We start from the raw sequence: 27,344 nt of genomic DNA on the forward strand, positions 1-27,344 counted from the left end.
GCACTCTCCCTCCCTCTCCCTCTCCCTCTTCCTCTCTTTCTCTTTCTCTCCCTCTCTCATTTCCTCCCCCTCCCTCTCCCTCTCCCTCTCTTTCTCTTTATCTCCCTCTCCCTCTCTTTCTCTCTTTCTCTCACATTTCCTCTTCTAAAAAAGTAAAAAAGAAAGTGATTTAAACCTTAAACAAGCAAAAGGGAGAGGGAGAGAGAGAATGCACTCTCCCTCCCTCTCCCTCTCTTTCTCTTTCTCTCCCTCTCTCTCCCTCTCCCTCTCTTTCTCTCTCATTTCCTCTCCTAAACAAGAAAAAGAGAAAGTGATTTAAACCTTAAACAAGCAAAAGAAAGAGAGAGGGAGACTCACCGATGAGATATGGCGAGTGTGGGGCGGCTCCTCTTTGCAATGAAGGCTCCTCCTCTCCTTCATGAACAACGGCGGCAGCGGCAAGTCTTCTTCCTCTCCTTCTCTCACGACGGTGTCAAAGAGTTCGTGCGAGGGCTGCAGAACACGGGGTTCAAGGAACAGCAAGGAAAGAGGCTAACAGGAAGATCTCAATATTTGATCCCAAAGTTCACTTTATAACAAGAGAAGAGTCAAAATAAATGTCACTCAGCTTTACAATAATCATGAGAGCTTGGTTTTCAGGGCACCAAATAAAACAATCAGATTCTGGATTTAGTCATATCCAGCCTGTTAAAACTCCAGGACCATTAAGAAGAACATAATATGCATCTGAGGCTCAATAGGCAGATTCAGCTGATGTTAATCAATAATGTCCTCTATAAAGGGTATATAGCTGAGAATGAGTATAAAGCTTAGAGAGCTGATCACTACAGCTTGGCAGTTCACAGGTCTTCCCTGGAAAGCAAAATTTAGACATATATCAAAGCTTTAATCTTCATTGTCTACTTAGCTACAATCATCCATTACATCCAGGATGGCCTCCTGTCTCAGAAAACTCAATAGGATTTACACTGTTTACAAAGAACCAGGTACTACCTCTAGTACCCACAACTTATACATAAAAGAGTGATAGAAGCACTAATCGGCAACTTTGACATATATTGCTTGTGTGATGCACCAATTGTACCAGGAAATCTCTCCATACAAAGGATTTTGATACAATAAATCTCATGTCCAATTTGGTACTAGTTTCTGATGGATATGGAATAGGGGTAAATAAACATACGGTACTAATTCATGATGGACTGAACGTTTAACCAGAGAACTGTAGTCCAGTAGTCCAAGTCTATGACAACAGTCCCGCAGTTGAAGGTGATGATAAGAAAAACTGAAAAGAATGCTTGGCTCCCATCTTCCGATTCACAAGACCAAGGCCTGTCAGGGCTTTCCCATCATTCTTTCTACCCTGATTCTGATGGTAGGCTTTTATCCATCGGAAGCTTATCCATCCTTGTAAAGAAGTTTAGCTGCTCCTAAGCCCACCATAACCTGACCAGTGAACTGGAATAACACCAAAGCACCACAGACTCCATAAATTCAGCAGCTTAGAAAGTATCAACCAGAAGTTAGGTACACATCCGCTCTCACACAAGGAGAAGACTAACACTGATGGACATTTATCCAGCACAGTTGTATGAAATGTCACTGCTCGTTTTTATCAATGCCCTAGCCAGTGCGCTAGAGAGTAATATATTTCAGCACTGCACCACGAATTTTCTCCATAAACATCACAGCTTGGGCCTGCCCCTGTGAATTTGCTGCAGCTATGTTTTCATCCAACAGTGCTAGAAGCGAACGATATACCTCATTCTTCTCTAGCATCTCCAGCAATGTTGCTTTCTTATCGTTTGAGGCCAGAAGTCTTGCGAGCCTCTATTTAGCTCCCAACATATCCTTCGACATCTTGTCGTAAGCTTCCATGCCTTCTTGTAACACTTTACTAAGTGCCTCAAGCTCTATCAACCGATCCTCCATCTCCTTTGTACGATTCACAGCAAAACGAAGAGAACTGATTTCTGATTGAAGAAAGGAGAGGAAATCAGAATCCAACCGAGGCCGGCAACGGGCTATCTCATATTCAATATCTTGAGCTTCAGTATCCAGCAAGAAATTAACCAGGTCTGAGTTACTTTCTGGGACAGTTCGAGCCTCACGGGCAGCTCTGCGGGCTTCTCTCTCTTGTATGAGCTGCTTCTCCCAGGCCTCGCGGGCCGCCTGGTCTTTTTCAAGAGTCTTCTGGAAGGCTCGCCGGGTGATGTCGCCGCCTTGAGGAGGACCGCCAATTCCTTACTGCCAGTCGCGCATCCTGATGAAGACCTTCATAGACTTCTTTCCAATCCCTTTCCAATCCCTTGATGATGGTGATGGACCCCTCCTGTGTGTCTTTCCCCCAGTTCGTCTATGCCATCGACTCCCCCCCGATTCGAACGCGTCCTGCTCAGTCTTTTTCCCCCTCTTTTTGCCATTCAAAAATACTCTTTTTCCCCAATTAGTCTCCTTTTTCCCTTCCTTTTCTCCTCTATCTTTAGTTTTTCTTCCTCTTATTCACATGTTAGAATTAGGCAAGCGTCCTTCCTTTTTACCCCACCACTATGACACAGCATCATCATCCACTTAATCTCGTAATAAGGGCATTAATTTTTGTTTATGTTCCTCTGTTCATCTCCTTGCTTCTAACGTAGTGATTTACCGCAACCTGATCAACCACTATGACAGCCTTTGACAGGTTATATATTATCAATCTCTCATGTGGATTTCAGTGAGAAAGGAGCAATGGTGACACATCATGCATCCAAACAAAATCATGCGCATGCACTAAGGGAATATATACATTGGATGCGGATTATTAAAATGCATCAAATCACACGCAGAAATTAACACAAATGCACAACAAAAATGGAGGTGTATACGGCTCGGATGCACAGCATCACGACATCCACCCCCTCTAAACCTGTGCATCCTCCGGATGTGCCAACTATCCAGGATCATTCAAGTCCACAAACAGATCAAGTCCATCTTCTGATTCTAGTGGACCTGTTTCTCCATCGGCTTCATCATCTATGTTTTCTGTCTCTTCAGCTTGTCTTTCATCTACCTGCTCTTGTTCTGTCAATGCTTCAAGTGCATATTCTTCATCTTCTCTTCTCTTGAAAATCTTGACTCGTTTTCCAGCAATAGGCACCCTCAATAATGCTCCATCTAATTCAGCCAGCTCATAAGTACCATTGTCAAAAACCTTTTTCACTTCATACGGTCCAAACCATCTTTGAACCATTTTTCTCATGCTACTATGTTGATTTTCTAGACTACTGTCGTAGACTAGAACCCAATCCCCTTCTTTTATGGCTCTAGGCCTCAAGCGATGCCTTAAATCAAACCTATCCTTATTTCTGAGACGGGCTGCCTTCAAACGGTCAATGGCTAGCTGCACATCTTCAGTCCTTCTCTCTAATTGACGAATCCGAAGGGCTAACAACTCTTCCCTTGATAAATTCTCATGCCAAGGAAGAACACTCCAAGTGAGAGCACAAATTTCAGTAGGCATGACAGGTTTTTGCCCATACATCAACTCCGCAGGCATGTATCCAGTAGTCACACTATGTGTAGAGCGATCAGCCCACAATGCAAAAGGTAGCAATCTCGGCCAATCTCCAATCCGACCTTTACAAGCTTTTGCCAATGCTTTAACTATAGGCGGATGTCCTCTTTCACTTTTGCCATTTCCCTCTGGATTATAGGCAGTAGTAAGAGCCAATTTAATCCCAAGCCGTGAGAAGAATTCTCTAGCTTCATCAGCATCTAGCTCTCCACGATCAGCTGTAATCTTGCCTATACATCCATACCTGCAAAATATTTCTTCCAACAAGAATTTACATACTGTAGAGGTGGTCTTCGTCCGCAACGGTCTACCTTCAACATAGTTTGTAAGATCCTCCCTAGCCAAGACAAGATATCTCATCTGCCAAAGTCCCACTGGCAAAGTAACCAAGTCTACTACCCACTTGTAATGCATACATAGTGGATAAGTCGGATGCAACTCATCACGATGTCGCACTAAAGAGTAAAGCTGGCAATCCCTGCAAGTCTCCACAAAGTGAGAAACATCTTTATACATCCCTTTCCACCAGTACCTTTCTTTGATTTTCTCATAGGTAGCCCACACACCTCTATGTCCTGCCCATGAGCTCTCATGAAATTCTCGCATAATCTGTATTTGCATCGCTACATCACAAACTACTCTCAAGGGCAAGCCTCCTCTCTTCTTTGGATGCTTCCAAAGAAAACCATCTTTCAAGAAATACCCATAAGCCTTTCTTCTGATTTTCTTGAATTCATCATCTGTCCAATCAGCTCTTCGAGTCAATGAACTTAGATATTGTCCAATTTGCAGCCACTCATCAACATAAAGTTCTTCAATAAAAGCTTCAACAGTAGATACATGACAATCATGAGTAAGGACAGAAGTAGCAAACTCTGTCTCATCATCTTCTGCAAGCATTGACTCCTCATCCTCATATCTCGCTCTAGAAAGCATGTCAGCAACTGGATTATCTTTCCCTGCTATGTGTCGAAATTCTGGATTCAATGATTTGATATAGGCAATCCATCGAAGCATCGCTATATCTGGAGTCGAGCAACTAGTAATCATGCCAAGCAAAGGCAAACAATCTGTTTCCACAATAACTGAAGCTCCAATGAAATACCCTTTATCACACTTCAGTGCAGTGACTACTCCCCACAACTCTCTTTTGATCTGTGGATATCTCCTTTGTCGCTCATTAAGAACTTTAGCTCCAAAGCGGATAGCATACCTATTTCCCTCAGCATCATCCTGTCCCACAGCCCATCCTATGCCAATAGGGCTAGTATCAACTGTCAACATGATCGGCCGTCCACACTGATAATCCGCCTTGCGTAGAGTAGGAGCTGATTGCAACAGCTTCTTGAGCTTACGCATGGCTCTTGAATGCTTCTCATCCCAATGAAATTTCTGCCCCTTTCGAAGCAGCTGATAGAGAACATCTGCAATATGAGCAAAATGAGGAATCCAAATCATGTAAAATACACAAGCTCCCACAAATCTCCGCACCTCTGAAGTAGTTGAGCAATACTCTGCAATCCTGTTTATGGCATCCACCTTTGCAGGAGAAGGCTTTCTGCCATAATATCCAACCATATGCCCAACTATGATGACTTCATTAACAGCAAAGACAGATTTCAGCCCTGAAAGTGTCAAATTTACCTCCTCTAATCGTGTCAATATTTGCTCACAAGCATTCAAGTGATCAGCCACAAACTGTCTACATCCACGCAAATCAAGACTTTCATTCTTTTCTTCTTCTGCACAACCCTTAATAGGCACATCATCTAGAAATGGCATGGTATACTGCGGAATATAGTCTCGAAGAACTATATGCATAGCATTCATCATATGAGCAACTGAGTTTGTAGCACCTTGAGGCAAGGTACACATTCTCACAAGACCAATAGGTGTCCGCATAGTAGTAATATCCCTGCTTTCCAAGGCAAGCTGAAACTGATCATAACCTGAATACAAGTCACCTAGTGAATAGATGGCTCGTCCTGCAAAAGCCTCAGCAAATTCATCCACAACTGGACCTGTACCCACATTCCTGATTGTCACTTTGTTCACGGGCTGCATATCCTGAATAAATCTCAAAGTACCATTCTTCTTTGGTACAGTAAACCACCTGTTAGAATAGGGTGCAGAAGAGGGTTCCAAAATCCCCATTTTAATCTTCTCATTCAGCAACTCAATCAGCTTTGGCAAGTGTGCTTTAGGCACAGGAATAGGACGTATATTCCATGGTACATGAGGAACAGTGAAGATGACCATAGGTGCAACCAATTCGGGACTAATGCAGCCAATTTCATGTGGAAAGAAAGCAAATGCCTTACCATGACGTCCAAGCATCTCTCTAAAGCATTCTTTTTCCACTGGAAGCAAAAAATCTTCATTTCCAATCTTCAATTCTGCAAGAGTTTCAGCAGTAAACTTATGTCCAATATTTGCAGGATCCCTCAACATAGGCTGCTTCATAGCTTTCTCAATCTGTTCATCACTGTCAGAAGGAAGCGGGCCTGCAACCGGCTTAACCTTCTTATCAACTGTTTTATATTTTGTGTCAACCTTGGCATCATTCAAGCACTCTTTCCTTTGCTGCAATTTCTGCAAATTCTCAGCATCTTTCAACTCTGTTGGCTGAAAAATTTCAGCCTTTAGCTCTATGGACTGCATGGGTGCAGCCTGAAACTCTGTATGCAGAAATTTTTCTGCATTCAACTCTGTTGGCTGAATGAATTCAGCCCTCGGCTCAATGGACTGCATAGATGCATCCTGAAACTCTATATGCAGAAATTTTTCTGCATTCAACTCTGTTGGCTGAATGGATTCAGCCCTCTGCAATTCTGTTAGCTGATCAAGATCAGCCATAAATTCAGTTTGCTGAGTTTTCTCAGCCTCTAACTCTGTTTGCAGCATAAAACCAGAAATTTCCTGAAACATATCCAGGGTTTGCACAGGTATGATCTTTGAACCCTTGCATACATCAGTTTTCAGCATTGCACTCATCTCAAACAATGTATCTGCATAAGACATCCCTTCATACAATCCATCCACATGCTCTTCTGCTTGCAAAATACCTGCATTCTTCAACTCTTTCTCCTTACGACCAATGTACTGCCTGGCAGCTCTAGGCAAATCTGAAATTTTCTGATAACTTACCGAACTATCTGAAGTAAACCCAACAAAGTTATTGGAGAAAAACTGGCTGCCAGGAGGCGAGATCTCCTCTTTCCTCCGCTCCGTACCACTGGCGTCTCGCAAGACAGCGGTACCTAATGAAAATCCAACTCCTTCGCAAGTAGTGGTGCCTCACGCAAGGAGTCCCTGTTTCTCGGATGATTTACCCCAACAGTCATAAACTGAACAGCTCGCATACCATCTTTACTGCGTATCCGCGCATAAGCCGATCCGTCATCCATCACTTTTGTTTCCATTCTTGCTTCTGTAATGAAAGGCTGTCCAAGAATAATCGGATAAGAGCATGAATCCTGAACAAAGCAATGATAATCCTCTTCAACATTACCAATAGAAATTCTGATACTCGGACAAGCAGCATACATATCACCAGAAGTATTGTTGGCGGCTCTCATGCGCCAGCCATGCTCTGCATCCATAGGCCACTTGCCACTCTCATAAACACCTCGTGCAATAAGATTAATCTCAGAACCATGATCAACTAAAGCAATCAAGGGAATTTGTTTCTCTCCAATCCTTACCACTGTCTCAGTGGTCGCTCTAGCCCAATGACTTCGTGAAAAATGGCTACGAGGAATGAGAATAGGGGTCTCATCATCTTCATACTGCATAGGCTGCACTATTTTCTCCAATTGCGGATTAACAGAAGCATTCTCAACCATCACTGCATCATCATCATGCTCTTTCTCAAGAGCTCCATGCCACAATCCCTGTAAAGCAGGTCCTTCCATCGCATGTCGTTTCCTCCGCAAAAGATCCTGCATCTGATCCTGTATTTCTCTTCTAGCAATCCCAAGAGCCTCTCCAACAGTAAAAGTGACTTCACTATTCAAAATTCTTTCATGAAAAATCTTACTCATATCCGTTTGCATATCAAGGTCTGACAAGAGCTTGAATCCTGGCTCTTTTCTTGATTGCTTCTTTTCCTTCTGCTTGTCTTCCATTGGCTGATCGGAACCTGTTTGAGTTGGAGAATTTGACAAAGGTGGAGCTGAAATAGGTGGTGAAACAAAGTCACCCCCTCTAGTCTTTTTGGAGGTACTAGGACCCTCCTCATCTCTTCTTCTCTTTTCTTCAACCATAGCATCTAAACCCTGTGTTTTAGCAATATAAGCAAAAATAGAATACCTGTCAACAGGAGAATCCCATCCGGTCTCTCCTCGGATGCTAGAGCCCACACAAGTCATAGTAGAAGTTTGAACTTTTCCTCTTTTCGCTATCTCCAAGGCAGAAGACCATAAAGCAGAGTCTCCATCGGATTTCTGCTCAAGCTGGACTCCAAAAGCCGAAGCATCTCCTCTAACACTCACATAAGCTGATCGCGCAGCCATATCATCAACAAGCTTCTTCATACCTCCCTTACCAAAGTTCGTGTCAAGAGGAGCGCCAGTCTCTGTAAGCCATATCTTCCCATCTTGTCCCCAGAACACTACATTCTTCCTACGTGCTTCCTGAAAAGCATCACAATCTCTGCAGTGTTGGTGCTCTGTACTATCACACCAAATACATCGTCGCCCTTTTCTTTGACCAGCTGGAAAAGCAGTCACTGGAGCAGGTGCTACAGCAGGAACTGTCATAAGTTGCTCCTTTAACTTATCAACTTCAGCTTTGACTGCTTCAATCGTCAAATCCGCCAAGCCTTTAATAACATCATCTACAGATAAGGGCACTGGAGCAGCAGGAACTGGTGGATTCATACCAGGAGGAGTAGGCTTAGGCAAAGAAGTAGCAGGGGTAGAAGAAGAGGTCTCCAAGGATTTTTCAGGAACTAATCCTGTATTACGATGCAATCTGACTCTCCTGCGCTGCTTCTTGACAAGAGCATTCACAGCATCAATGACATGTCTCCACTCAGTCTTTAAACCTGAATCAGTAGCTTGATCTTCCAAAAGATCATCCAACTTTTCCTGCAAATCAGCATCTGCAGCTTGCAAAAATAACTCCACTTTCTGCATCTCCAAAGCTTGCTGTTCAGTCCCATCCAACTGATCATATCGGCTTTCAAACTCTCGCAGAAGAGCGGTAACAGAAAGTCCCTTATTAGGCATAGAAACCCATGCTAAAAAATTCCTGCGATTCATAAGACCTGTATCCTCCAGGAAATATTCATCTTTTAATGCCTTTTTAAATTCAGCCCAACCTGCATGTGCCTCTTGAATTTCTGCAATTCGACCTTCAAGAGTGCGCACCACGATCCGCAAGAAGTAGCGGCTCCAAACATCTTGAGAAACTCCAAAAAACTTCATCTTTTCTTCATACAAATGCAGGTAAGTTGACACTTGCTGGCCATTAAACTGCTTCATCTCCTGTTGGACAGCTTTCAAAGCATCCATAGCATCACTGTCACGTTTAGCATGAGCTTGCTGCTGCATATACATGGTAAATGACTGAAACAGGTTCTTCATGACATTATCATCTGTCATCTCTTCTTGCGAGTCTCCCATCTTGCTGATGACGCAGCACTTTCACGTCGGGTTCACCAGAAATGTCAAAGAGTTCGTGCGAGGGCTGCAGAACACGGGGTTCAAGGAACAGCAAGGAAAGAGGCTAACAGGAAGATCTCAATATTTGATCCCAAAGTTCACTTTATAACAAGAGAAGAGTCAAAATAAATGTCACTCAGCTTTACAATAATCATGAGAGCTTGGTTTTCAGGGCACCAAATAAAACAATCAGATTCTGGATTTAGTCATATCCAGCCTGTTAAAACTCCAGGACCATTAAGAAGAACATAATATGCATCTGAGGCTCAATAGGCAAATTCAACTGATGTTAATCAATAATGTCCTCTATAAAGGGTATATAGCTGAGAATGAGTATAAAGCTTAGAGAGCTGATCACTACAGCTTGGCAGTTCACAGGTCTTCCCTGGAAAGCAAAATTTAGACATATATCAAAGCTTTAATCTTCATTGTCTACTTAGCTACAATCATCCATTACATCCAGGATGGCCTCCTGTCTCAGAAAACTCAATAGGATTTACACTGTTTACAAAGAACCAGGTACTACCTCTAGTACCCACAACTTATACATAAAAGAGTGATAGAAGCACTAATCGGCAACTTTGACATATATTGCTTGTGTGATGCACCAATTGTACCAGGAAATCTCTCCATACAAAGGATTTTGATACAATAAATCTCATGTCCAATTTGGTACTAGTTTCTGATGGATATGGAATAGGGGTAAATAAACATACGGTACTAATTCATGATGGATTGAACGTTTAACCAGAGAACTGTAGTCCAGTAGTCCAAGTCTATGACAACAGTCCCGCAGTTGAAGGTGATGATAAGAAAAACTGAAAAGAATGCTTGGCTCCCATCTTCCGATTCACAAGACCAAGGCCTGTCAGGGCTTTCCCATCATTCTTTCTACCCTGATTCTGATGGTAGGCTTTTATCCATCGGAAGCTTATCCATCCTTGTAAAGAAGTTTAGCTGCTCCTAAGCCCACCATAACCTGACCAGTGAACTGGAATAACACCAAAGCACCACAGACTCCATAAATTCAGCAGCTTAGAAAGTATCAACCAGAAGTTAGGTACACATCCGCTCTCACACAAGGAGAAGACTAACACTGATGGACATTTATCCAGCACAGTTGTATGAAATGTCACTGCTCGTTTTTATCAATGCCCTAGCCAGTGCGCTAGAGAGTAATATATTTCAGCACTGCACCACGAATTTTCTCCATAAACATCACAGCTTGGGCCTGCCCCTGTGAATTTGCTGCAGCTATGTTTTCATCCAACAGTGCTAGAAGCGAACGATATACCTCATTCTTCTCTAGCATCTCCAGCAATGTTGCTTTCTTATCGTTTGAGGCCAGAAGTCTTGCGAGCCTCTATTTAGCTCCCAACATATCCTTCGACATCTTGTCGTAAGCTTCCATGCCTTCTTGTAACACTTTACTAAGTGCCTCAAGCTCTATCAACCGATCCTCCATCTCCTTTGTACGATTCACAGCAAAACGAAGAGAACTGATTTCTGATTGAAGAAAGGAGAGGAAATCAGAATCCAACCGAGGCCGGCAACGGGCTATCTCATATTCAATATCTTGAGCTTCAGTATCCAGCAAGAAATTAACCAGGTCTGAGTTACTTTCTGGGACAGTTCGAGCCTCACGGGCAGCTCTGCGGGCTTCTCTCTCTTGTATGAGCTGCTTCTCCCAGGCCTCGCGGGCCGCCTGGTCTTTTTCAAGAGTCTTCTGGAAGGCTCGCCGGGTGATGTCGCCGCCTTGAGGAGGACCGCCAATTCCTTACTGCCAGTCGCGCATCCTGATGAAGACCTTCATAGACTTCTTTCCAATCCCTTTCCAATCCCTTGATGATGGTGATGGACCCCTCCTGTGTGTCTTTCCCCCAGTTCGTCTATGCCATCGACTCCCCCCCGATTCGAACGCGTCCTGCTCAGTCTTTTTCCCCCTCTTTTTGCCATTCAAAAATACTCTTTTTCCCCAATTAGTCTCCTTTTTCCCTTCCTTTTCTCCTCTATCTTTAGTTTTTCTTCCTCTTATTCACATGTTAGAATTAGGCAAGCGTCCTTCCTTTTTACCCCACCACTATGACACAGCATCATCATCCACTTAATCTCGTAATAAGGGCATTAATTTTTGTTTATGTTCCTCTGTTCATCTCCTTGCTTCTAACGTAGTGATTTACCGCAACCTGATCAACCACTATGACAGCCTTTGACAGGTTATATATTATCAATCTCTCATGTGGATTTCAGTGAGAAAGGAGCAATGGTGACACATCATGCATCCAAACAAAATCATGCGCATGCACTAAGGGAATATATACATTGGATGCGGATTATTAAAATGCATCAAATCACACGCAGAAATTAACACAAATGCACAACAAAAATGGAGGTGTATACGGCTCGGATGCACAGCATCACGACAACGGTCCCTCTCTCCCTCGCTCTCGCTCCCAAAATACACAAGCCGCAAACGCGAAATGAAACCGCGCTCAGTTTCGGTCCACTTTTTTTCCCTGTGGAGCGTCGCTATTTGCATCACAAATAGCGACGCCAATAGCGACGCCGCTACCCGCCGTCGCTACTAGCTCAAATCCTTGTAGTGACTTTTGGAAGAGAGCAATCATAGTATATTGAAGAACTGCAAGATACCAATGAGACATCATCATCAATTAATATATGGAATCCAACTAAGCTAGATCATGATGAAAACCACTTGGTACTATTATCGTAGGAATGTGGATATGTGCTACAAGAATTATCCCTTATGCAAATCAAGAGACAAATGGTAGCATTGAGTCTTACCACTCAGTTTTGAAGAGTCACTTTCTTAGTGAGAAATGCAACTTTCATGGTCAATGTATCGAATAGTTGATTGAGAAGCTGGTTTGCTCTTATCATGCATACTATTGGTACCAAGATATGCTAAAAGATGTGGATTTCAAGAAGTACTTTAATGTTTTAAAGGTCATAGAAAATTCCCTTGAAAGAGCTAAAGAAATACCAGATTTTCATGTGATTTTTATTCATGGTGATAGAATTCAAAGCTTCAATATAGAGTTGCACAAGAGATGGCCATTGGTACCATGTTCAAAATGTCAATTGTAGTTAGGCATGTTGTACTTGTGATTGATCACAAACACGAAACATGAAACCAAGGTCCTTATGTTAGGTGGAATAGAAGTGGAGACCATTGTAGGAAAGTCCATGGGGGTTATATGGTGTACAATTTCATGAGCACGAAAGTAAGTATTTAATATATCACTGTTATGGTTGATTGAAGAATTGTCCAATATTTTTTTAATGTTTGCATTCTAAGTTTTTTTTAATTTTGGATACAATACAAGTTTTACCCTCAAAGGAGAATGGGTTACATATCCACTCACTATAAAGGTTTCAAGATGAAAGGTATGGTGTAAGAATAATGATGTTAGCAAATGCCATAGGGTGTAAAATGCAATGGTAATATGTGATATATAGGGTTACATAGAAAGTAAGGGATGGTGTACAATATTCATCTATGCTCAATAGCATCATCGAGAAAAGAAAGGGGAGATGTGCCACAAATCTATTGTAGAAGTAATTGACTATCATTAGCTTAATCATATGCCCTATGGTTGATATACATATGAGAGCTTGGATTTTGTGAGTTCGTTTATAAATGTATATTGACTTAACAATTTAGACAGCATCATAAAGCTATCTCAATAAAAACTTCAATACCTTAAATGTGGTCATGGACTTTGTGATGCAAGCCAATTCCACATCAAAATATCATGTTTTTTTTTTTGAACTTGAAGATACAAAGTACAAGTCTTAGGTATCGGTGGTATAATTTTATAAATGTAGCTTGTTGCAATTGCATTTGCATTTGCAAACATATATTCTCTCTGCTATGGGACAATGGTTAAAAATTAACAAGAAAATATCTCAACTAATCGAAGATATGACTCACATATAATAGTGTGTCTTTTCTTGATTATCACATTAGGGCCAAAAACGCTTCAAAAAATGCACTTTTGTTAATCACAGGATTAAGGAAAGGGCCAAAGAGAGTTCGCCATGTGTGCAAGAATATGGTATTCTTGTCTCCTCTTTTTTAGAGATAGTGGAGTCCATTTCGTGATTCTCTCTTCTTTTTTAGCCAAAATCCCTAAAGTATGACATGTTTTGGAGTCCCAAACACGTTATTTACTTACAAATCTGACAAAATATGTGACAGAGATGTGATGAAATTAATAATGAGTTTTTTTAAAGTCGGGAGATCTTTCAATATTCTTTTTGGCACCCAATACATACTCATTTGTGTTCTTGGCACTACTTTTTAGTTCATTCACCCCTCTTTGAGCTTCTTTCTCTGCGCTTTCATTCTTTTCATGGCTTCCTCTAGGCGCCCTTCTCGTTTAATACACTCTTGCACAGTCTATAACTAGAGAGCAGATGGAAATTGGGAGCCCAAAACATTTATTGTAAACGATTGGGTTACCATGCTGCCATCTTGCAAGGGCTCTCATAAGATGAAAAGAAGAAAACGAGATGATATAAAACATCAGTGGAAGGGGCATATCATTGCCTTCAAAATTATGCCCGAAGGGTGGTTTGTCAAGGTGCAACATGTTTACATGGCCAAGGATATGCACTTGCCTCCAAACGAACGTGTTCCGCAACAAACACATTATAAGTTATTAATTGAATAACGTATATAATTCTTTTCCATTTGAAAGGTGAGAAGGATCGAAGCTTGCACGCGAGCTATGGCGGGAGAGCAAGAGCAAGAAAGAGAGAGACAAGAAATGGGAACTCCAACCGTCACAATGTGTGACCGGGCCTTCCTTTATTTACTAGTCACTAAAAAATGAATGTAAAGAATAAAGTGACGTGACGGGCGCCCGCCACTTGCAGTGTGCAGTGGCGGGTACTGTCAATGTAGTAATACACGGGGCGGCACGACGGAGGCACCTTTACCCCAACAACCTCCCACTTAAAGGAGAATCTGCCCCAGTGAGAGAGAAAGAAAAGAAAAAGACAGTACAACTGTACATAGGTACAAGGGATGAGGAAAGGCAACATCTCATCCAACGCCCATCAATCTCCTGAGAAAGGCAAAGCGCTCAGCAGTGAGGCTTTTCGTGAGCAGATCTGCAGGATTCTCATCAGTGGAGATCTTGACAAGGTCAACAAACTTGTCCTCCATGACACCACGTATGAAGTGATACCTCACCTCAATGTGTTTTGTCTTCGCATGGAAGACCGGATTCTTAGCCAACTGAATGGCACTCGTAGAATCCGAATGCAGTGTAGGTATAGCATCAATCCCAAGGTTAGCAACTAGACGGCCTAGCCATATGGCCTCCTTGCAAGCCTCAGTGTGGCTGCAACATACTCGGCCTCAGTGGTAGACAAAGCCGTACACTTCTGAACCCTGGACATCCAAGAGACAGCACCTCCAGCATAGGTGAATACATAGCCAGAAGTGGACTTCCTACTATCTGCATGTCCTGCATAATCAGAGTCAGTGTACCCCACGACCCCTGTATCCTGGCTGCCATAGCAAATACACATATCTGTTGTGCCCTTTAGGTACCTCATGATACCCTTCACAGCATCCCAATGTTTCCTACCAGGTGTAGCCATATAGCGTGCCACAACACCATGGCCCACGGCTGAAGCATAAGGGATTTGGGCCATCTCGGCCCTCTACTCATCTGTCTGTGGACAATCAGCATGTGATACCTTCACATAAGAAGGCAATGGACAGCCAATAGGCTTTACGTCCTGCATGCGGAAGCGCTCAAGGACTTTATGAATATACTCCCTCTGTGACAAGTAGAGGAGTCCATGATGCTTGTCACGTCTAATGCGCATACCAAGTATGTGAGAGGCCTATCCCAAATCCTTCATCTCAAAGCTCTTCTTCAGCTGAGATTTAAGAGCATCTAGCTCATCATGAGCTTTCCCTGCTATCAGCATATCATCCACATAGAGCACCAAAATAAGCAATGAACCATCACGGGCTTTCTTCGTGTAAAGACACGGATCCATAGCACTCTTGCTGTAGCCCTATGACTGCATAAAGGCATCAAACTTATGATACCATTTCCTAGGTGCCTGCTTCAAGCCATAAAGACTTTTCTTCAACTTGCACACTAAGTGCTCCCTGCCAGGTTCTGCAAAGCCCTTAGGCTGCTCCATATAGATCTCATCATGCAAGTCTCCATGTAAGAAAGTCGTCTTGACATCCATCTAATATAGATCTAAGTCAAGCTGAGCAACCAAAGCCAAGACCAAGTGCAGGGTGGTCATCTTAACCACAGGAGAAAAGACCTCATCAAAGTCTACACCATGCTCCTGATTAAAACCCTTTGCTACCAATCTAGCCTTGTATGCCAGCTTGGGGTGTCCAGGGGTACTTTTCAGCTTGTACACCCACTTGCATGGCAAAGCCTTCTTGCCCTTAGGCAAGGCAACCAAATCCCAAGTCTCATTCTTATGCAAGGAATCGATCTCAGACTGCATAGCCCTCTCCTAGGAGTGACTATCACCCCTGCGCATAGCCTCATCATAAGTGAAAGGCTCTCCTGCATCTGTAACCAAAATATAATGCATAGAGGGCTGAAATCTATCAGGTGGACGTCTATCTCTAGCAGACCGTCTCACTATAGGCGTTGCTGCCTGCCCAGCTGCCTATCCAACACCCTGACCATGAGCATCTGCTGCAGCTGTAGGCTGTCCAACTGGCTATGCAGGAGCTCTAGGATCCTCCTGAAAGATCACTCTACAGATCTCAACCACTTTCTCAGGCTGCCTATGCATCTTGTCTTCATGGAAGACTACATCATGGCTGCGTACTATTTTTCGCGCCTACGGATCCCATAGGCGATAGCCCATCTCTCCTGAATCACCATAACCAATAAAGATGCATTTAATGCTCTTTGGATCCAACTTACTCCTCTTGTCCCTGGGCACATGGCAGAATGCCTCACATCCAAAGACACGAAGATGCGCATAAGAGGGTGGCTTACCAGCCCAAACTTCCTCTGCAACCTGGAAATCCAATCCACTAGAAGGCGATCGGTTTATGACATGCACTGCCGTACTAACTGCCTCAACCCAAAAGCTCTGTGGTAGGCCTGCATGGCTAAGCATAGAGTGGACACGCTCCTGAATAGTCTTGTTCATGCGCTCAGTCAAACCATTCTGGGCGGGGGTGTAAGGGGCGGTCAACTGACGCTTAATACCCCTGTCATCACAAAAATGCTCAAAATCACGTAAGACATATTCTCCCGCATTGTCAGTCCTAAGGCATTTCAGACTATACCCAGTCTGGTTCTCAACAAGAGCAAGCCAACGCTGAAAGACTGCCAAGACATCGGACTTTTGCTTTATGGGATAAGCCCACACTTTCCTAGAAAAATCATCAATGAAGGTAACAAAGTACTTCGCGCCACCCATAGACATACATGGCATGGGACCACAAACATCTGAATGCACCAAAGCCAAGGCTCACTCATGCGTGGCCTATCCAATTTCTTATGCGTAGACCTATTCTGCTTACCATAAAGACAATGATCACACGAGTCAAAACGTGCATAGTCCAAAGGTGGAAGATACATGTGGGATAGAACCCACTGCCAAAACATGGTCTACAGAATACCTAGATACAACAAGAGGATAGAGGCTGCCAACCTTGGCGCCTCTAGCAAGCACAAGTCTGCCTTTGGTAATCTTCCAGGCAGAATCCCCAAAACAGACATGAAACCCTACATCATCCAACTGTCCTGCAGACATAAGACTGCGCGTAAATGTAGGTACATGACGTACATCTCTAAGCAAAAAGGAACTGCCAGTGGAAAATTGCAACTGAATATCTCCACATCCCACAATATCAAGAGACTTGTGATCTCCAAGTCTGACTGATCCAGATACAGTACGGTAAGAGTGAAAGCACTCACGGTAAGGTGTCACATGGAAGGACGCACCTGAATCCAATAACCAGCACTGTGCATACATACTAGGTGTCTCAGTCAAGTGTGAAGCATCAGAAGAACTAGCTGCAAGTATGAACTCATCACTACCATCGGAATCCTCGATCTGCATGACATTAATTTCTTCAATCTTGACGCTGGACTTCGCAAGTCCTATGCTGCGATCAGAGGACTTCTCCTACACTTTCTCTTTGCCCTTATCCTTGCGCTTCTCATTGCGCAACTCATGACACTGTGGTCTGATATGGCCCTTTTTTCCACAATGATGACAAGTGACATTAGCGTTGCGCCCACATGACTTACTACACAACTTTCCACGAGATTTAGACCGACCCTTCTGCGAGTCACGGCCACGGCCATGACCACGATCATTCCTATCATTCCTGCCTCTAACTGTCAAAGCATGTGAAACACGAGAGGCATCCAAGTTTTTGCGATTAACCTCTTCTAGCAGAAGAGCACTCTCAACATCATTCAGTTTCAGAGTAGCACTAGAGGCACACAGGGCAGTGCGGAATACATCCCATGTCTCATTCAGAGTCCCAAGCAAGAAAAGAGGAGTTACTTCCTCTCCAAAGGTGATATCCTAAGAAGTTAGGTTCTTTAGTATAGCATGGAACTGGCTCAAGTGAGCAGACATAGTCACATTATCCTTCATGCGCAGATCCATAAGCTGCTTCAACCAGTACATCTGACTCACCGGACTTTTCTTATCATAAAGATTATTGATCTTATTCCATAGATCCCATGCACTCTGTGCTTCCTCAAATACATTATAATGTACCTTTTTGGTGAGAGACAATACAATCGTGGACTTGCATAGCTCATCAAGTTCAAGCCAGTCGTCATTGTCCATAGTTTCAGGCTGCTCCCCACTCAACCAAAGTGGCTTAATCTGAGATTTCTGCACCAAGACCTGCCAAATTTGACTCTTCCAATAAGAGTAGTTGGTACCATCCAACTTTGTGATGTTAAATATGGCATTATTAGTCGAAGAGGATGCCATAATGCAGGCTGGAAATGCACAGACAATGTAAAACTGCTGGCTATTTTACTGCAAAAAATGCCCAAAATCCACTGAAATGAGCTCCAAATGGCGAGAAAAGTGTGCCAAAAGATGCTGCCCACTTAGTACTAGGTGCGGTACACCAAATCAAGATATTTTAGCATTAAAAAATACTGCTCAGTCCACCAATAAATGCTTGTTGTAATAAATTTCAGAATTGCAATAATGAGAGCAAACTGTCCCAAAACTGGATCTAATGTCAACTAAACAATGCTAGGTCCAAAGCCGGCATAAAGAGGACAAAGCAAAGCCAAATGATAGTGAAAATACATGAGCATAACACCGAGAGATGTCAAATAGCATCTACCAGTAAGAGGCACACCTCAGACAATCTAGGCAAAATATAGAACCAGTTGCCAAAACCTGACACAAATAGGTGTCTGCTCAAAAGAAAGCGGATCCAAAATTGAGACTCAGCTCATAAGCATCCTGTGAACCAAGACATATACTCAATGAAACATCCAATTGTCGGAGTATAATCCCAAAGTCTCAATACATCTATAACTGCTCAATGACATAGACTTCTCCAATAGCATGTAATCCCTGCTCAAGGTCAAGTAAGCATGCAAGATGCTCCCACTGGCACAAAAGGCGTACAATTGAGTTAAGGGCTCAAGCAACCCAAGACAAAGTACCAGTGACAAGTGACCAAGTCAATGCGTCATACGCTTCCCAAAAGCATGACATATATGAAGCAACTGATGTAGCAACCACTAAGCAAGACATAATCCCAATGGAAAGATCTCTATCAAGTCAATACATCCAGTAGCAAGCCAAAGTCAATAACCCTGTGAGTCGGAAGTGCTCAAAACATCCAAATCGGAGCTCCAAAATATCTGTCAAGCATGGACGAACTAAGAGGCATCAACCACGGACCAAAGAATGTAATGCATAGAGCTTATCCGTCAAGTATAGACAATAGGCATAAGCAGCCCAAATGCCAATCAAGTCGACCAAACTGCCAATGACAAACCAATAACAACGGAGCAAATGTGATGCTCAAAAGCATTCCAGAATCACGATCATGAGTTCGAAGTCGATCCCCAAAGTGTAATACATCATGACATAACCCATAGCATACATCCGGTATCAATAGAGAAGCAATACATGTGACAAATGAGCTTCAGCCCACTCATGTACAGTAGCTCTAAAGAGTCCAAAACTGTCAATTTCCAGCCCAAAAACAATGCCAAATCATGGGCAAATCGAATGCATACATTCCCAAGACATTAGGCATCATGTAGACCGCATACGGGCATCAAACAAGGTAATCGGAGTAGAGTATAAGCATCAAATGCCAATGCCAAGTGTGTCTGCCTTGTTTCCAGCACTGTATAACAATAAATAACAATCCCAAATCGGTCAATATTTCAGGCCAAAATCATGGCATAATCATGTGCATACATTTCCAAGGCACTAGGCATCATGTAGACCGCATACAAGCATCAAATAGCACAACCGGAATGGAGTATAAGCAACAAATGCTAATGCCAATGGTGCTGCCCTATTTTCAGCCTATTATGACAGTTTATGACAGTCCCAAATCTGAAGAAATCAACCCCAAATTATCAAGACCAATGCCCAAAGCTTGAATGACATCAAACATGAAGTCCATAGCCCTCTTGATCAAGGTAGAGAGCAAGAAGCAATGGCCAAGTGTGGAGCTGAAGTAGACGAGTGCTAACAGCCTGGAAAAAAATGGTGCAATCTGCCATGTTGGTGCTGAACTTGCTGCTGCTCCACATGGGCTGAAAAGGGGGTAATGGGGGGCTCAAGAAGGGCCTATCAAAGGCCTATGACAAGCCTCTTTGAGCCTTGATAGGTGTAAGGCACAATATGAGGAGAATAAGCTTCAAGGGTTTGAAGCCATGGCTGCCCTTGCTGTTTGCAACCTGTAGACTGAAATAAAACCCTGAAAGAATGATCAAATACCTTAGTATCAATGCCTTGAAGGTGCCTCAATAGGCCGGGAAGGTGCTCGAGAAGCCGGGGAGTGATGGGAGCTCGGGGAGATCGGATATGGATGCCGGGATGGAGATCCAATGCGTGAAGGGAGTCGATGCGAAGGTAGAGAAGCACCGAGTCGAGCTCGAGCAAGAGGAAGCCAAGCTCTGATACCAGTTGAAAGGTGAGAAGGATCGAAGCTTGCACACGAGCTATGGCAGGAGAGCAAGAGCAAGAAAGAGAGAGACAAGAAATAAGAACTCCAACCGTCACAATGTGTGACCGGGCCTTCCTTTATTTACTAGTCACTAAAAAATGAATGTAAAGAATAAAGTGACGTGACGGGCGCCCGCCACCTGCAGTGTGCAGTGGCGGGTACTGTCAGTGTAGTAATACACGGGGTGGCACGGCGGAGGCGCCTTTACCCCAACACCATTTAGGCAAGTTCTAACAAACGATTCGTCATTGCAGATATCTTTCCGTCAACAAGTATTGAATGGCAACCTATGGAAAGCCTAAGTGGGACTTTCCATGCCATTCATAAGGTATTGGCAGACATTATTTATGCCGATCAAACTGTGTCTTTTTTTAGTGAATGCAAGGTTTTTATATATTATGCACATTATGTGGTTCCCTCTAAAGCGGATAGTTATGGGAATATCGAAGATTTGCCATTGCTAAGCCTTTCATCTCTAAACTGCTTGACAAGGTAACGATGCAGAGTTTCAAATTCAAAATATCTCAGGATATTCAAAAGTCCATGATAACTGGAAGGATCTCAAGAAGAATACGTTTATCATGGTTTGTACCCCTCCATATCTTCGTGGCTTACTTCAAAACAGCAAATTTACAAAGAACGAAGGTATCCTGGCTAAGTAGAAACTTTTCGGAAGAGGATTTGGACAACACTATAGGGATTCTTTGAAAATCTAGAGAGTGAGACCATAAGGGTGATATCTTGAGGTGCAGTGCATGCCCCCAATCCTTGGCTTTGGCTTATAGTATCCCTCGTCAAACTCTTTCTTTGGGCTTTGATTACAGGAGATACAAACTAAGATTGGGTATTTGGGTTCCCTTGGATTGCGATACAAATTGCACACCATATAAACTTGCGGTGCACGTTTTGCCGCATGAAGAAGTAAAGAAGGTGAATGTTACTTCCAATTGGAGTCTGAAAGATGTGAGGGATACCTTGGAATTCCTAGACAATACATCCCCTAGATATAAGTTCAAAGTGAGTGGCGTAACAATTGGTAAAAGAGTTGAGCGCTCTTTCTCTTGTACGAGTTGTTTGTCTCCCACAATTGTGAGTTTTGAGCCTTGAGAATGAAAACTTTGCAGGAATTTATCTTAATAGACTGTCCTTAAGATATTTTTTAGTGGGAACTCATAAGCTATCATGAAGCAAGTTGCCTTTCGAATGTATATAAATAAATGTACACTACATTCGATTTATAAGTGAAAAATTTTCATTACATCATGAGGTACAAAAATATCATATAAATGTACAAAGCCAAAATAATAATGCTTGTGTATGCTTATGTTTGCTCTTTTGATTATTTATTTGCTACATTCTCCTTTTTTGGCTTTGTGGCTTCTTTATCGATTTCTTAAAGATGTTTTTTCTCACAGGGCCTTTCTTTGATTGTTGAAAGAATTTCACCTTTACAGGCAGTCTCTTTTCTTGGGGTTTAAGAGGGGATGGATCAAATTTCAGAGGAGAAAGCATTTGCATTCCTTTTTTTTTAGACTCTACAGCAGTGGTCCCATTGCCATTGCCTTTGCCCTTGCCCTTGCCCTTGCCCTTAGCATTGCCTTTACCCTTTCCCTTGCCATTTCCCTTGCTTGTGCCCTTGGCCATTGAAGTTTTGGGAGGAAGAGGGGAGTCAGGATCATATGGTGTGATTGCCTTGTCCAAAATCAACTCAATGCATCTCTCCCTTATCCACCAAACATATGAATCAGGATAGTCTCTACACTATAAGAATAAATGTTATAAGTTAGTGAAAAGAAATCATGATAAGGGTTACACAAAAATCAAATGAAATTAACTTACATTCACTCCTTCTATTTGTAACAACTTTGAATCCACTGTTTTGCAAATATTTGATATAACTCTCCATCCACAAGAATATGCATCACTTTGCAATGGAACTTCTTGTAGAAGAAACGTATAAGGCTTTTGAGGATCAGCAAGATCCTCATATGTAGTATCCAAAAATGTAGAAACAAGTCTACCAGCACTGCAAAAGGAAGCTTTGTAAGTTCAAAATATTTTTTGTAAATATAATCAAAGCAAGTAATTTTCTTTCAACATACATTCGTGCTTGGCCATGAACACCGCTGAGAGAGTTCATCAAGATAATTTCTCTAGTAAGACAATTAATATAGATGAGACTCCAATGCCCTCTGCAAATTCAAAATAGAGGTGAGCAAAAGGGTGAAAGAAAATGAATATAAATTTTCCTCTATAGAAAAGAAAAATACCTTTCTACATAAGGAAAAAAGATATGGTAATTTGTCACAATATCGAAAGTACGAAAGAATGGTGCAATATTAGACCTAGATCTTGCAAATAGTTCCACAGAGAGAAGTGGATCAACAATATATATGGTTCTACGAATATTGAGAGTGAGAGAGGAGACGAATGTCCCGCAGTCAATAGCAAAAGCTATTTGAATCGATCAAAATCAATACAAATTACATATAAAATATACTTGAACCTATAAGCCTTACCTTATGCAAAAAAAAACAAAAAATATAAGCCTTACCTTATGCAACAAAAAACAACGGAGTTAGATAGTTGGACATCCCTTTTCTCCAACATGGGCTTATCCTCGGGAGATATACTAAGGTATTCCTCCTTAGGTTCCACAGAAAAACATTCACAAGTATTTGCCCATACACTTTACCCATCCTCTCATTGTTGACGGGAGCAAGTGATGCGGCTTTCCTCTTGTAAACTTCGTCTTCAGTTTCCAACACCTCCTGAATTTTTTTACTCAAGAAAGACTCCTACTGGGTGGCACCCCTTGTAGAGTAAAGGTGAGTTACATCCTCAACCTTAAGCTTTTTCCCTTTCCTGGACAATTTTGGGGGAATGTTAAGGATTTCAAGGGCTTTTTGATCGTTGGAAGGCAAGGGCCTCAACACTTTATCGAACCTATACCTGATTCTGCTGATGATGCTGAAATCTTTATTCATAAGGGTAATTCTATGAGCATGCGCAGCAGCAATGTAAGCATCGTTTATGAAATCAATAACAAAATCTTCGGCGGCCTCTTGTAGAGCAAGAATGGCTAAGAGTTGCCACTTCTTATTTAGACTAGAGATAGTCGCCACTTGAGACAATCTATCAGAGATCTCTTTAACAACTCTTATGAAAGCAGCCTTTGGAATCATGTGCTCTATAGCTCTCTAGGCTTTTCTAATCTCACTGAAACACCTCTGCATGTAGAAGAAACGGGACTTCCTCTTTCTCTTTTGTGGCTTGGGAGGCTCAGTGGCTTCAACAGATGTAGGCTCAAGTGTAATTGGAGGGGATGAATCCTTCACAGGGCAAGTCTCACCCTTTGCTTCTTCAACATCAGGAGAAGAAACATTCACTGCACTGAAATGCTTTAACTCAATGGAAGATGTTAGGCCAACACCTGGTGTAGGGGGGATTTCTGTGGCAAAATGCTCTGGGGCCTCTGATGGCCCCAGCAATATTTGAAGAGGGCTCCTCCTCAGATTCATCAAATTGTGACTTTCTTCTACCCCCACTGTCCTTCCTATCCACATACACTCTTCTTGCAGTTTGCTTTGTCCTTGCCATACAGAGAAGAAAATAGAAGAGCTAGAAAGACAAAAAGTGATATAGGAAATTTCTCAAAAATCTGACAACGCAACAGGCCCAATACGGCGCAAGAAGGAACAAACAAAACAAACGAATCGTCACGTTCGCGCCGTATCGGAGACAAGAACAAAAATTTCGATATGGCGCAAGATGGAAATTCTGAAGACTATGAAAGGACGCCCTTGCTCCGTATCGGAGACGAGGACAAGAAGGTCGATATGGCACGAGATGGAGGTTACAATGACTACGGAAGGACGTATTCGCTCCATATCGGTGCACCGACTAAAGACCACCGAAGTGAGGAAATCAGCAAAGAGACACACTCACTCTGAATTTAGGATGGTAACCGATATGACACGAGAGAACAGAAACGCAGTAGATGCAACACTTGGATCGCACCGTATCAGCAAGCAAGGCGCAAGAGCTCGAGAAATGTAAAGTGTACACGTAAGCAAAATAACCCCTTATATACCCTCGTCAATCATGACACGTGTCAGACATGTGTCTCGCACTGATTGTGCCACGTGTTCGCCTATCGTCCATATGCTATGTGTCAATTAACGATCAATCCACGTGTTTGTCGGCCACGTGTTGGCCAACGGCTAGTGCCATGTGTCGAAGCCCAACGGCTACTACCACGTGTCGAAACCCAATGACTAGTGCTAGGTGGCATTATTGTGCACCTACATAAGGGGGTGTCCCTCATCCGTACGGATTTTTTCGCTTTCTTTGTGGACTCCTGTTTCTTCTCCTGATACGGCGTGAGAGCGAGTGTTTCTCTTTTGGTGCTTTCGTCCGTTCGCATCGTTTTGGGCTTTCTTGTTCTCTAGAGTCTTCCTTCGGCGTGCCTCCTAAGCTGATAGTGCTTGAGGTCGCGTGATCATTGATTTTGGCTCTGCCTTCTCGCGTCGTTACGGTTGCGGCGCTTTGCTTAAAGTTGATGGTTTGAATTACCGATACGGCGCGAGTACGAACATCCGTGTCTAGTGTTTGATTCTTGTCGCACCGTATCAAGCACAAGTTGGAAACATGTCTGAACCCATAGATTTTCTAGGCTCCAAGGTTTTGCCAGGAACTGGTAAAAGAAGAAGGCTTTTAAAAGGCTCAAGGGCTTCAACATGTGATGAGCCTGTGCATTCTGTTACTTCTCCATGCTCTGCCACCAGTGTCAGAATGCCAAGCACATCTCCAGGGAAGCGAAAGTCGGCAATGAGAGGTCTTGGAGTATCAGAGCTTACTGATGTCACTCCATCAGAGAGGCTTCTTGATTTTATCCTTCAGAATGGCATGGATCTCTCTTTCTATGGAGTTGTGAAGAATGTCTTTAATCCTAATTGGGACCTTGACAGTGTTTTGAAATCTTGTAAAAAATATATTTTGGAGGACTTTTTGGAGTTTGAAAATCTAGCAAGCCCTTCTATTGAAGTTGGCACAAATGAATATGTCCATGTTCCCATTGGGTCAACAGGAAATGAAAAGTCAGTGTTTAAGGAAGGGTTGCAGAGTACTACTCTGAGACCTTTGAAAATGAAAATTGGGTGGGTAGAGACTAGGGACAACATACAGTCCAGGACCAGCCTACTGAAGTAAATAGGTCATGAATTTTAATAGGTTGTTCCAAATAGGGCATACCACATGTCAAAACGGAGCTTATGATGAGTACTTTCAACCTATGTAGAATGCACATGCCTGAGATTTGAATAAGTACAAAACTGTTCAGTGTTGGGCCTCATAGAGATAGGGAAACTCATTGATGATGGTTGCTGGGCGTTCCATTTGATGAGTTATTCTTTAATGGATCGGGACCATAAGTGCTTATCTCGTTGCCCAATGATTGCTTTAGGGATATATTGAGTGATGCCTTCTTCATCTATGGGGGGAAGTTCTTCCACATAGTCCACTGAGGAGCCTACAAAGGGTTTCAAGTGACTGACATGAAACAAATTGTGGATTTTGATGGTAGGGGGAGTTCTAAGTGGTAGGCCAAGTCACCAACTCTCTTCAGGATCCGGTATGGGCCATAGAAGTGGTGGGCCAACTTGTTATTGATGCCCTCTTTGAGAGTCGGGTAGCGAGACTTAGGCACTTTGAAAAGGACCAATTCCCCTTCTTGGAATTCTAAATGCCTTCATTTCTCATCAGCATAGAGTTTCATGTGTGTTTAAGCCTTTTGAAGGTTCAGTTTACATTGCTGAAGTAAAGCTTACATGCGATCCAACTCAGTGTGACTCTGAGGATTGATCTTATCATTAAATAAGACTGTGGGGAGGGGAACCTTATACCCATATAAGGCCTCAAAAGGGGAAACTCCAATGCTAGAATGCGTGGAGTTATTATATGCAAACTTAGTCAAGCGAAGCCACGTATCTCAACTGTGATGTGCATCATAGAAAAAGTGCCTCAAATATGTCTCAAGCCATTTGTTCACTCTTTCTTTCTGGCCATTAGTCTGAGGGTGGTATGCAGTGGGCAAAGCAAGCTTGGTCCCCATGGAGATGAAATTTGTCTACCAGAAGTTACTCATAAACTTTGCATCCTGATCATGTATTATGACCTGTGGCAAGCCATGCAACTTGAAGACATTTTCCATAAACTGAGTGGCCACTGAGAGGTAGTGTATTGGATCTTAGTGGGGATAAAGTGGGTAAATCTGGCGAGGCGATCAACGACCACATAGATACTGTTCCACCCTTTCTTAGTCGTAGGAAGGCCAGTGATAAAGTCCATTGTGATGATAGGGAGAGGCTGCAAGAGGCCAGTGAGCCTGAGTGTACTATCCTTATTCTGTTGGCATGGAACACATTTGGTCACAAAGTCCTTGACATCCCTCCATAATCCTTTCCAATGAAAGCTCTTGGCAATCCTGTCATATGTTTTGAAAACACCCAAGTGACTAGCAGTTTCTATAAGGTTGCCACCCATCACCTTTGCTTAGGATTCAGGGTAGACTGAGTCAAGAAGTACTGGAGGACTCGGTGGTTGCTTTTTACTTGAAAGTGATTGCCACACAAATAGTGGTGCCATTTCTTGATGGCATGGAGGATGGCTAACATCTCCTAGTCATATACATTCATTTGCATCTCCTTCTCATCAAGCTTGCGGCTCTCAAATGCAATCACACCATGCTCTTGCAACACTGGCATCACAATGAATGGTAAACAACTTAGAGAGGTCAGGGCAAACAAGGATGGGGGCTGAAGTAAGCACGTCTTAACTATTTGAAGCTATGATCCATAGTGGCATCCCAAAAAAAAGACTCCTTTTTCAAGCGACCAGTCAAAGGTGCTGT

At 42.8% G+C, this 27,344-nt stretch overlaps 2 pseudogenes; both read right to left on the reverse strand.

The window, feature by feature from the left end:
- Positions 1–1,598: 1,598 nt before the first annotated feature.
- Positions 1,599–10,329, reverse strand: LOC148038523 (uncharacterized; annotated as a pseudogene).
- Positions 10,330–10,353: 24 nt separating this feature from the next.
- Positions 10,354–27,344, reverse strand: part of LOC148038524 (uncharacterized) — a 51,704-nt pseudogene continuing 34,713 nt past the window's right edge.

Source organism: Lygodium microphyllum, chromosome 3, assembly GCF_053477565.2.
Source record: "Lygodium microphyllum isolate KBCC chromosome 3, Lygodium_microphyllum_v1.1.10, whole genome shotgun sequence".
In the NCBI taxonomy this organism is placed as follows: domain Eukaryota; kingdom Viridiplantae; phylum Streptophyta; class Polypodiopsida; order Schizaeales; family Lygodiaceae; genus Lygodium; species Lygodium microphyllum.